The sequence below is a fragment of the Hippoglossus stenolepis genome, chromosome 1 (genome assembly GCF_022539355.2).
Source record: "Hippoglossus stenolepis isolate QCI-W04-F060 chromosome 1, HSTE1.2, whole genome shotgun sequence".
NCBI lineage: Eukaryota > Metazoa > Chordata > Actinopteri > Pleuronectiformes > Pleuronectidae > Hippoglossus > Hippoglossus stenolepis.
In genome coordinates this window covers 4,914,432-4,927,861 of record NC_061483.1, presented here as the reverse complement: position 1 = coordinate 4,927,861, position 13,430 = coordinate 4,914,432, and the positions used below count along the sequence as shown (strand labels likewise).

Genomic DNA, 13,430 nt, shown 5'->3' with positions numbered 1-13,430 from the left:
GTGGAATGGAGGAGCCCCGGGGATCAAACCGCAGACCGTTTGGTCAGTGGACGACCCACAGCCACCTGTGTGGGTTTCCACTGAAGCCAGATGTATTGGTCAGCCGATAAAAACTACAAACATGAGCAGACGTACAGGGATTTACATCAGTTTGCTGATGTGCATCAATATAAACACTTTTCTCTGAGTGAATGAACAATGCAGAGATAATAAGAAGCATTTATGTTACATTTTTCACTGAGACAATTATCTTATTTATCTTGTTAATAAAAAGTCCTATATGTGTAGTTGTATTTTTGATTTCTTTCCGTTTATAGCTTTATTAATTATAACGTTTTGCGTTTGTTTTTAAAATTTCAAAGCCTCAGTTACATTTCTTTGTTTTAAGGGTTTGACAATGACATCTCGGAATGAAATTTTTTTTTATCGACCCATATATTCAAAATCTTTACCCCTTAAAATCAGTGCCTCCCTGTTCACTCCACGCTGGTCCCTACACCGGACAGTCATGTGACCGTGCACGCTCTGTCGCTTCAGCAGAAACTGATTGGTCATCTCTTTATTGGGGGGGGGGGTGCAGAACGAGCAGATGGAGCACAAACACCGGAGCGGCCGTCGCGTTCACGTCTGCACGCGGATTGCAGATCGCGATTGCAGTTAGATTCATTGTGCTGCACTGTGCTGCATTCTGCTGTGCAGTTGTGTGTTGAGGCGACATTTGTGCTGCGCGGACGTATTTTTGCGGGTGGCCTGCAACCGATTCATCATGATGCACGCTCAAGCTGCCCGTGGTCTTTGCAGTGTAAAGACTCGATTCTCTCTTCTCAGTCCTCTTCTGTGAATCTCTAATTAGGAAACCACAAAAAAGTCAAAGGGAGAAGAAGGAAATTCGTCATATTGTAGATTCAGTTAAAGATTTTCAGGGATCCTAATGTGTTATGATCGGCCTCCCAGTCCTCCACTTTGTCTCAGACTGAAATATCTTAACCACTGGATGAACTATCCAGAGATCAGAATCCTACTGACTTAGGTTGTTGCCCAAATATTCCTCTAGTGCCGCCATCACTGTGGGATTATTGATTTTGACTTGACAACAAGAAGATTGCTAAATTTGGTGAAGATCCACTGAGGCATGACGATGAGCCCTGACACACGATCCCTCGACTGCATCAGTGAAACACCAATGTTTCACTTAGCCGGTAAAATGCATCCACTGGATCGGTGCAAGCTTTATCAAAGACGTCCATTGTTTAAATGAATTCCCATGAAATTGTCTTTTCACATGAATGATAAAAATCTTTGTTCATCTCCTAAATGCTTGTGAGGTTTGCAAGTTTTTTTAGTTTTGAGTGAAATCTGTTGACAGTTTTTTGGTTAAATTCCCTTGAAATGATCTTTTCACAATCTTCCCCTCAGGATGAATTAAAACATCTTTGTTCATCTGTTCAGTTTTCAACTAACACCAAAACATGTATTTGTCCAATAAAGCTGCGAATCTCATGACTCTCCCAACAGTGTGAACTGTATCGTTTTAGTGCTGATTATAACGTTTTAGCAGGTGAACACATTTAAACCATGATGTTAAACACAGTAAACACTGCAGCTGCACAACACCAGCAGTGTCATCGTGAGCATGTTGGTTTTCTAACTTTATTATTCAGCACCACAACACCCACTTTGCCAAAGTTCCTCCTCACAGCTGTTAGCACGGATCTAGAACCACAACCACAACAGATATTCGTAGCAGTGACTTGGTTGTGTCTTTCATTCCTCTGCCTGTTAACTGAACCTGTAATTCTGTGTGTTTGGGTTGTGGCTCCGCGTCGAACATCCAACATCATCCAGGCTAAAGTAGATTAAGAAGTTTCCCAGAATGTCAACAGCTCAGGTTTGTCTCAACATCTAACAACTACATGGTCTTATTCTCGTGTTTGCACATTATGCTTCAAGACATTATTAGAATTATTAATAGATTTTTATCCAACTGTAGCGACTGTTTATACTGGGCACATGTTTTGTCGGCTCAGGTCTCTTAAGGTCCCACGTACAAAGATTTAAAGCTAACTGGAAATGAACATAAATAGTCCAGTACATCAGACTTATTTGTATTGTATTTGGTATCTCAACATACTGTTTATATATCTCCTTTGAAAAAAGAACTTTCTGTTTCTATTCATTTTGGTTTGTATTCCTGAACAAGTGAAGAAACACTTTACTATATCCACTATTCTAAGGTTTCAGAGAGTGCTAGATTTGATTTGTGGCCTTTACAACATGGATTCCAGCAGCTGGCCCAGTTTGTGCTTGAAACAGAAAATCACATTGTCCAGGGAAACAGAATATTCTCCTCCACTGACCGTCCATATTCTCCGTTTGTCACAATCTCACTAGCACCATATTTTGGCAGATATGTGACTGTTTGGAACATACTGAGTGTGCAGATGGACGGAGCAGAGATGAATAATGCTGCATGAGTTCAGGACTTTCTATATGGACATAGATTTGTTTTTTTTTTTATCCCCTCTATCTCTGGGTTTTCACAGCTGTGACTGCAAGCTGCCGTCCTCCATGGAGGAGCAGGCGCTGTGATTCAACTGTACACTTAGAGAAATTAAAATCAGGCCACAAAGACTGAAAATCCCCAAATCTAAAGCTGCGGTTTCTCTACATGCATCCCAGTACGTGTGGATTTTGTGATTTTAGAGATATCTCGGGTCAAACTGCACCAAATTTGAAGTTTTCTTAAATATTATTTTCCAGTTTCACACTAATTTCGAGACCATATTTGAACGAACACCTTAAAATGTGGCCTTTTCTCAAGCCCCTGCTCGACAAATACATGCCCCGCATGAAAAGAGAAAATCTCTGCCACTACTGGGTCTACATGATGTATGATCAGTGAAGCAGAGCAAAGTTAGAGAGGTTGAAGTAGAGACATGCTTGTCTGCCAGTGACAGATTAGATACCAAGAGCAGTGTAGAAAAAGATTAGAATCTGGATCTATTAGCCTGAAAATCAATAGCACTACGCTTGTTGTGATACTTTATATTTATTGACGGTTTGATGATTCCCTCAGCTGCATGTTTTCACTGTTTCTGTTTGTAAAAATTGAGAGGAGAGGAGATAAAACATTCGATTAGCGAAGTCTTTGTGAACTAATCAGTGTTTTATGAACTTGGGATCAGATCCAAAATTAAATCTGCTCTCAAAACGCAGCCCTGCATGTTCTCGGGGACAATTCCCATGATGCACAGCTTCCTGCGCTTCCGTGCGAGCTGCATTATAGGTCTTGATTTTTATTCTTGTTCCTCTAATCTGAAGAAAACTTCTGAAATGGTTAAAAAAAAAAAAAAAAGCAATATAACTGTAGAAAAGCTGTGATTGCCTCTAGGGCATTGTTTACTGTGATTATGCATTCTTCAGAGCAGTGGGCGGTACTCAGCTGTGCCTCACATCACAGCTCCTCCATAACTCTAATCACATACAATAAAGTTGACGGGAGAATGTGGCTCAGCTGCACGTGTGTGCTCAGTGCGGAGGAATCCGTGGACGGCTCGTGCCGGATGTGGCTGGTTGCTGAAGAGGCGGAAACGCGGCACCCGCAGCCTGAACATACTCTTTCTCTCAGAGGCTCTCATTGGAGTTGAAGGCTGGTAGCTGCTGCAGGCCACTGCAGACACATGGTGCACAACACAGATGGTGAAATACGGCACCGACGGCTGCAGTCAAAACAGTCAATGAGTCATTAAGACATTTGTGCCATAAGTTATGATTTTCTTCACATGATGAATCAACACTGTTGCATTGGATCCACAGACACACGCGGATCCAGCCCCCTGCATACTTCTCCACGTTAATATTTGTTGATTTAGAAATGCAGACTTGTGAATGACACAGAGCGGGATTCGCTGAATAATCCTCTTTCTGGTGCACAAAGGCATAACTTAAGCTGCCACAGTGAATACTAAGTCTCTCCAGCCTGGCATGCGTCGGACTCTTTCACAGCCCAGCAGTCCGACCCGCTCAGATTGGCCTGTCTCTTGACTCGACACAAACACATGTTTTGCGGAGGTGCTACTGGAAAGATACAGACTGTTATCTATCAAAATGGAGCCGGCAGGAAGTCAGTCTAATCTCGGGCTGCATCCCACTTGCTTATTTATGTCACGCAGACACATGCTGCACAGAAATGCACACAATCCCTCTGTATTAGTTAAGATAAAAAGCACAAGCCTGGAGGGACCTCAGCCATAAATTATCACCACTCCCAACACCAATCCTCATATCACACGGAGGAGCGTGCAGGAGGCCGGGACCACGATATAAATTGATGAAACAACACAACAGTGGCCCTCGTATAGTCAAGCATATCCCTCAAAAACACAGACTGCCCCCATCAGTCGCCACAAGCGTAAGTGCAGAGGAGAAGATAGTCGTTTGGAAATGAATCAGCATGTTTGCTGTTGACAGGTTGAAACCCAACTCTTTTTAAGAAATGGGCATTAATCTAAATCACTTCATAGTTTGAGGACAGAAAGATTTGCTGTAGTTTAACAAATGTCGTCAATATATGAAGACGTGTTTGGGCTTGTCAGAAGGTTACACTGTCATCGATTCAATTCAAGGTGCAACCTACTGTAGAGGTAAAACATGTTCTATTATTTTTATGGGGGGTTAATATCCTCATTGTTTTGTTTTTTGAATAATCTACCAGTAACGTATCTATCTAATATTTCCAGGAATCTCTGTCTGTATATGGCTGAACCGCTCATCTTAATGGGTCCACACTTGGCAGGTATATTGTTATTGGCCAATGGAGGTGGTCTAATTTGAACACATGATACTCTCAATATTAATAAGATTTGAATAAACAGGCGACTGGTGCTCGGTAGCAGCTGCAGCTGAGACACATCAATGTTAGTGACGTTGTCCATCACGACAACAGCACGTTCACAACAACGGGTTCATTCACAACAACGACAACTGATTCTCCAGTTCGGAAAGAAAGAAAGAAAAAGCTGCAACCAGGATCACGACAGGACAAGTGAACGACCCATTCTACACAGGCAGGGTTTGCACAGGCACTGCACTTATCCTATAAAATGTCAAAAGATGCTCATCACATTGTCCCAGAGCTGAAGGTGACGCCTTTAAATTATAAACTCCAAAACCCAGCTATAGTCGTTATCGGTTTTCACAGGTCAGGCCGGACCCTAGGACCTCAGGGCTGACCTGGAACCAGTACAGGTTTGGATCCACGTGTTATACAGTCACTCGGGTCCGGGCTGGGTCCCGCTCTATTACCACAGGCCCTGGGTCTGATTTACGTTGTGCAAAAACTGAGTTGTCATCCATCACCGTGACAATAAGTGGATCAAGGGTGGACTAAGTTAAGAGAGGAATAATAGAAAACCTCGTGGAGGATGGATTAAATGTCCGACTGGGTTGAGATTCAAGGATTCTGGATTCTGCTTGGGTCGGGGTCCCAGCTTTTAAATGACAGACAGGTCCAGGTTGGTTTCGGGTGCAGATGTTTGAACCCATGAAGAATAACCAAAGCACGATTTTCTTCTCTTAAAACAGTTCCTCTAAAATCCAGACTTGGTTGCAACTATTTGTTTGTGTTTGACCCATAACCCAAGGAGAAGGAAGTAAATTCAGAATCCTAGTTTGACTGACAGGACATTTGACATCAAAAATGAATAAAAAAACTGGAAGTTTATTCCACGCGGTTGTGTAACTGGTCCTTCAGGCTATTAACATCCCAGTATGCTTAGTGTTGTATGTAAAAACCTTGGCAGACCCAGTTGCTCGTTTTTTTTTGGCTGCTGTTGCTCGAATAAGAAATCTCTGACTTTTATAGAGAGCTGATTATCTGAGTATATTATCTTATCTTATATGATTTGACTTATGGCTAGAAAATGTAGCTGAAGTGATGATGCCGGGAAGATATATGGACGACGTGACCACCTGCGAGGAACAGATGTGTATCCTGAATTACTCCACTCTGACGTCTCCAGATGCAAGAAAAAAAAAAAAAAAAATAGACAAGACACTATGAATCAACTCACTACAAACGTGTGTGTGAGGTGTAAGAAGGCAGCTTGTCAGGAGAAATCTAGGGAGCAACATAGTGATGGAACTGCGTCGCGTAAAGCTGCACTTAATGTATGAACCGTCTCTTTGACGCAGCAGGTTGTGCAGGGAACAAAAGCGTTGAGAGAAAAAAAACCTTGGACGTGAAAATGAGTCACCGCTCACCCTGTTCTGAACCAGAGGTTTGACTGCATGTGTGTCACGCATGAAAAGTAATCTATTCGCCCAAGTGCTTATTTCCCACAGTGACGGCTTCTGTCAGGGCCGTTCTGGTGAGTGGTCCTGGCACCGTTTACCTCCATTCGCTCCCTCGGCGGGCAGGTGAATGCCAATAAAAGCTACGCCTGTCGGAACGATCACTTCTCTTATGCTTTGGTGTCTCTGTCGCGATGACAGAGGAGTGTTAGAGAGGTGACAAATCCAAATCCACGGGACACGACATCTCCCCGAGTTGTTTCCTGAGCAGGGAAATCGTGTTTACCACCCTGGCAGTATATTGGTCACCGTGTCTGGGCCCCACGGTGATTCTGGGAACGATGTTACTCACCACCTTTTAAAGTTCAAGCAGTTGGAGAAAATAGCCACATCGAGTTGAGTTTTTTCAGAAACTTAAAGTTCAGTGTAGCAGCTCAGGTAGTTCATGGTGGCCCAATGCCCTATAGAGACACTTAATGGTTATGTGGCCTTAATTTTAGCAGCTACCAGAGCATCGCAGGGCGCTGGAGTAACAGGGGATGTGGAGTCGAATGCATTGCAGTTAAAATAATTACAACAGCCGTAAATCTTGGTGTAAAAGCATGGCTGAAAATGAACTCTGCACACAATACACCATGCACATTTTCCTACCAGCTGAAATGGCACTGCAGCAAATGATTCACTTCACAATTTAAACATCAGCCTCCCCCTCAAACCCAATCAAACAGGCTATAGGTGAAATGTGATGGGCAGGCTCCGCTCGTCCTGTGCTAACCAACGGAATGACGGTGGGGGGGGGGCCTCATTTTTAAACCTACAGACTGTGTCCTTCGTTTTACAGACGGGTCGTAAAAAGCGCCAGGCGTGACTGTGTGAGTGTACACTTGAGGACCGGTTCAGGTTTTAAGTGGGAATGCTTTTCTGGCTGCAGCAGCCCGAGCAATTTCAGATGTGACGGCAGCTCCCTCTCCCCATTTCAACCGACACACACACACACACACACACACACACACACAAGTGTTTTCAGCATCAGGGCATTTTCAGCACCTCCCACTGCCGGACAGCTCCTGTTCACATGCATTATGTTTGAGAGAAATAAAAAAAAAAGAGAAGGGTAGGGGGTGAATTGAGGGGGTGGGGGTGAATGGGGGTGGTATGTACTGTCAAAAGCAACAACTGCAGGACCTGACAACTGGAATCTCCTGGATAATCTGCTCATGCCGGCTGTGCTCAGGAGAAACAGCAACCTAATTCCTGCTGGAGGTGAGCACGTCGCCCATGGGGGGGGCTTCTGCTCGCTGTGCAGACGTACACGGGTCAACGTGCAGCAGCCTATATAAGGAGCTTTTTTTTTTTTTCCTTTGCCCCACGAGCCAACTCGAAAGCCCCCTTCCTGTGGGCCAGTCTGCCCACCTGGCCAATCCGGCACTGCAAACGTGTGTATGCTGAGAATACCTGAACTGAATTTGAATTACCACATGACGTAGGCCCCCTTTTTTCCCCCCCTCCTCTGTAGCAGTAATGTCCTACTGGTAACAGGGACTATTCCAGACAGACCCACACAGGGGCTCAAACACACAATTTGTTGCACCAGCTAACACCCCCCCCTCCTCCTCCTCCTCCTCCTCCTCACACTCACACACACACCTCCTCAACCTCTCTTCTGTCTCTATCCATCTTTATCTCTCTGTGCATCACATTCACACACACACGAGAGACAGCGACCGTGAGGAGGTGAAAAGAGGACATTTCTTGAGGAAAAAGTATCGTCTCATGGAAGTGTGTGAGTGATCCGGCCACACATCACGGGTTAAATGGCGATGAGTAATGGGGATGTTACAGCAGCATGTCACACCGAGCAGCCCCTGGATGCAGTAAGACAACAACAAAAAAACACACACTTACGCATTTTCTCGAATAAATGAAGTCGAGGTTGAGAGCAGTGCGGGGAAAATCAGCAGCAGGGCCCCGGTCCCCGTTTCCAAGATCCGCTGCGCCGTGACCGAGGCACAAATCTCCATGTGAAAAGGGACCTGGAGGCTGCTGCAGTCCGCGTCTCCCTCCGCCACAAGTCAGGACGCTCGCATGCGAAAAAATGCCAAACATTCAGAAAGAGTTGCGCGGATCTGCGGTGCCGCCACGATTCCCTCGGATGTGCACGGTGAAAACCTCCACACCCCCCACCCCCCCCTTTCCTCGGATGACCAGCAGCAGCAGCAGTGGCCTGGTGCCTGGAACCTGGAGATATTCCTCTGGACTGAGGAGGAGGAAATCCTGCAGAGTTTCACATTGGGGGGGATCAAGTCTGTAAAGGCCCCTTTTCCTCTCTCTCTCTCTCTCCTCTCTCTCTCTCTCTCTCTCTCTCTCTCTCTCTCTCTCCCAGCACCCCCCCGTCCAAAACCAGTCACAGTCCAAAATTGACTCCCACTGGTGGTTTCCTCTTTTCTGCCCCCCTCCAAAAAAAAATAAAAATCCCCCACAAAAAGAGAAAACCAAAAGGATAAAAAAAACCAAAGTGCGCTAATTCTTCCGGATCTCGCCGCCTGGATGCGTCTTTACGCGCATCATCGTTGTCTTTGAAATGAAGATCCGCGCACACACATGACAAGCAGCTGCTGCCCAATTCACAGCACTGCCGATAAGGTCAGCGCGGAGAGGTGCGGGAGCGTCCTGCGAAAGGAGAAGAAGAAGAAGAAGACCTGAGGACGCCTATTGGATAAAAATTAAGGGATATCCGTCCCACTGCAACCATCACACGCGTCGCATCAGCACCAATGGCTTGTCATCGGCTGCGGGAGCATATGGTGGCGCGGCGTTTTCCATCAAGACGAAGGGCGAGAATCCGCGAGACGCCGCTTTCCAAAACCCCCGATGTATTGATTACATAAGCGCGGCTACCGGGGATGATTCCGCGCGTGTGTGCGATCCGCGCGGCGTGGACGCGGCGGCATCGTCCGTGCGCTGCAAATGAAGCGTGTTCCTGCCACCGGCTCCTAATGGCTGCAGCCCCCACGAGCGCGCTGAAATCACGGTCCCCGGGCACAGATCTGCGTGTGCACGGAGTCACGTGTGCGTGTGTGTGTGTGTGTGTGTGAGTGACTGTAAGGCGAGTGTTAGTGCAGGTGCGCGCCCCGTGTAGGCGTGAGCGTGTTCGCGCGCGTCGCCCAGGGACCACTTTAACTTTGACCACTTTGCGCGCCCGTCCATCTGTCCATTTAAATCAGCCAGAGGTCGTTAATTATCAGGGATCAATAGCATTAACGCTTAAAGCCCCAGATCTCATGTCTTTGAGTGAGTGTGTGTGTGTGGGGGGGGGGGGATGCGCGTCCACGTGTGATTCAGTTCTTGATGAGGTATGGTTGCCACCTACAGGCGTCAGTCTCCATCCAGTCAGCCAACACAGGACCATTTCCACCCACTGCGTCCTCATGCAACATGTAGAGCTCTCCTCCACGTCAACAGCTGGGACACAGCAGCGTGTCCACCGTGTAATAACGATTAATGCTGTGGACTTACTGGAACATTACATTATTTCCCCAACCTGTTATTTTCAATCAGCTTGTATTTGTGCGACCAATCTGTCCCTTTCACAAACCCTGTGGAACTTCTGCACGGCTGCTCACTGATCTACTGGCGATGGTCATTTAAAAGGAGAACATTTCATTTCGACCAGTGGTGCAGACTGGGTGGTTCTGCAGGAGGAGGAGGTTCGGTGACTCTGCCGACCTGCAGGTAGACAAGAGAGTTCATTTGATCTGAGACGAACAGCCTGTCTCATTAGGTGACATAATGGACCACAATTCAGCTACGTGACAGAGTGGCTCCTGGCCGCCGAGGTCGTGATGCTGAGTGAGACACAGGCAGAGAACAGGGATGAATATAAATCAGTCATATAATGGAAATGTATCACATATTGTTTTGGTCACACACACAAAAAGAAAAAAATCAAGTGAGAGACTCTGAGGGAACCTGAGGTGAGTATTTACACTTTATCTGCACGAGCAAGGGTAGGAAACAATGTGGATGAATTGCCAGAGAAACAACATGGAGGAGACGCTTCCCTACGAGGTGTCGCTGGACTGTTCCTCCCACGCTTCACCGTCACCGGATCACCACATCAACACTGATGGGATGGGGGGGGGGGAGCAACATGTTGGACATGTCGTCATCATCAAAAACACCAAATGAGAGAAATGGGGCAACAACCAATGATTAGTTTCATTACATCAGGATTGATTAATCGTTTTATCTATGAACTGTGAGTGACAACTTTATTACAGTGTAATGATGCCATTTCATAGTGAAGTTATCAGGATGTCATTTATACAGTACGATGACAGATGATCTGAATGAGCTGTAGATCGTGTCTCTAATTGTATTGGATGCAAAGTTTGTGCATTTCTATGTGACATCATTTCCATATTGACACAATATTGCCATTCCCATCATCCATCATCCATTATTCAGCCATCATTTTTGGAGTGGAACATTCCCAATCCCATCATATAATCATCACTTATGTGTTCTTATCCATATAGGTTTAGCTCATGATTATGGGATTCACGGAAATGCAAATATGAATGATGGACCTGATGGGGAATAACTTTCTTATCAATATAAGGTTTAAAGTGTCTCTGTATCATTTGCAGACACAGCTTGAAAAATATGCATTTCAGACCAGATTTTTGATTGACCTTGAATTTGACCTCCGAAAATTCCAACTCCAAAAGTGAATCATCTGGAGATTCTTTCCCAAGACACATCCCATCAAGTTTGGGGAAAGTTCCTCCATTCATTGTTGAGTTATTTGTTACAGAGACACACAAAAGCAAGGGTGAAAAATGTCACAACTTCCCAAAGACCAAGTTGTTCTGTCTAAAGTCTGAAGATATTTAAACAAGTTGACTTCAACACAAGCGTTTCACAATAATGTCTCACTGAGGCTGAAATAGTCCTTGAAAAACCAAAATATATATTGTACAAGAAATCAATCAATCCATCGTTATTTGTATTGCACCTTTCAAAGTGTACTTGTATTCGATGAGAAGTCGGGGATCACCTATGCCAGGACGAGTCACCATCACTGTCTGTTCAAGGTTACATCACCATCCTCCATCCAGTAGATATTTCAATGTGGACGGCCTGGGCAACACACCAAACGATGACATCATCAGTGTTTGAAAAGTTAGTGTGGCTGCAAATTACTTAAATGATTGATCTGTTTTCAAAATAGCTGCAGATTAAATTTCCGTTGATTGATTAATGATTAAACTCTGGAGGAAGCTGAGTTTCAGGAACACGGGAGAATCGAAACACGCCAACAAACCAACACTTCTAAACAAACACTTGATGTTGGATTTTCCCTTAATTAGTTATTTCACTTAGTCATCAATCAATTATGACAATATGTCACGACGATTGTCTACAACACATCACAGGAGTCGACTGAAAGAGAAAGTTTCTAGAAGCCGTTGTGTTCATAATGACGACCTGTGAGTTTGACAGTTTTATCGACAGCCGGGATGAAAAAGCGTGTCGGGGTGGATCGCGAGAGATGAGATTTCAAAAAAATGTTTTTTGACTGAATCAAAGTCACAGACTCATTTTTAGAAGTAAGGCTAAACTCTGTCCTTGTGCTGCCGTTCGTCATTGTTAGAACTCTGCTGCCGAGACTTTCTTTTAAACACAAACGATTTGTAAGTGGGATTTGCCACAACAAGGTCACAGTGAGTAATAAGGTTTTCAGTCGGTGGACAATTCAAATCTTTTTTAACTCCCTTGCTTTTACTGCCAACTGAAATTATTTTAGTTCTGTGGCAGTCGGAATTTTCCTCCTTTATGCAATAACTAAAAGTGTGGCCTCTCAAAACAAAAGCCAATTTCCCAATTAAGTCTTTTACGCCAAAATAAGCAGCTATTCACAGTTTTATTCAAATGTGGGTTTTTCTGGTGAGTCCTGCTGACGTCAAACAGCCACTGGAAACCGACACAACGGAAAAAACGCTGTTGTACGTTGTTCCAAAGTCCAACGTTTGTGGCTATTTGCTAAAGCCATGAGAGAACTGACCGGGAAGCGCCATCAACTGGATGTTGCGTACTTGTGTTGTGAACCGAAACTAAGACGTTTTATTCCTGAACCAGGTGGACGGTCGAAAAAGACAAACTTGTGGAATATTGCAATAGTACAGAGGTTTAGTTAAAGGTTCAGTGTGTAGAATGTAGTGACATCTAGTGGTGAAGTTGCATGTTGCAGCTGAATACCCCTCACCTCACCTGTGTTGGCTTCAGTTGTCATAAAAACTCAAAAACTCTTTAGTTTGTCCAGTTTGGGCTACTGTAAAAAACATGGCTGCCTCCGTAGAGAGGACCCACTGCAGATGTAAACATAAAGTATTGAAATATAAAGGGTCATTCTAGGGTAAAGAAAACAACAATATGTACAATCACTCGGATTATTTTATATTAGATTTCTGCCAATAGATCCCTTTCACCTAAATCTTACACACTGGACCTTTAACTTGTCCTGTTTGTACCAAACAACCACAACCAGATGACGACACTGGTCCAGCTCCATGTTTGTTTTTATTCTGAAGTCATGTCTGATCACGTGACTTTCTGTGAGTTACCAAGTCTCTGGGATGTGTGTGTGTGTGTGTGTGAGTGGTCCTGGGTCTCGACTGCATTGTCTGGCGTGTCTCACGATTAAAAGATAAGAAATCGGTCGGGTTACATCCGTCGTTATGTCTGTCGTCTCCCACATTTTTTAAAAATCAGTTAAGATTTGAAATTCCTCTCGTGTGCAGCAGCCATAAATCAGAGGAAATCTCATCTGCAGGAATTCTTCACTGCCTCGGTGTAAAGTCAGTTCTCGCTCCACACAACTGGACGTCTGCTGTGTTTCTCATTACCTATATTGCTCTTTACTTCAATGTAATCTTCCACACGCGGCCCCAATATTAATGTGGCACCCGTTACATAACTGAGACGTTCACAGTCTCCGTACAAACACTCGAGATACATTTGATATATTTTCTGTTATCAGCATTTTATTCACGCTTTGATGAAACATGAATTTTAATTCCTCGAGATCCCCTGAGCAGGAAAAAAAATAAATAAATAAAAAGTGGGAGGGAAAAGGG

At 44.6% G+C, this 13,430-nt stretch overlaps 1 protein-coding gene across 1 annotated transcript in view; it reads right to left on the bottom strand.

Moving 5' to 3' along the window:
• The window catches only part of lrrc4cb (leucine rich repeat containing 4C, genome duplicate b), a 40,749-nt gene extending 31,453 nt beyond the window's left edge, over nucleotides 1-9,296 (bottom strand). The window contains exon 1 of the mRNA XM_035159494.2: nucleotides 8,197-9,296. The gene's annotated coding sequence lies outside the window, so the exon portion shown is untranslated. The remainder of the gene's footprint in view (nucleotides 1-8,196) is intronic.
• Nucleotides 9,297-13,430: the final 4,134 nt, after the last annotated feature.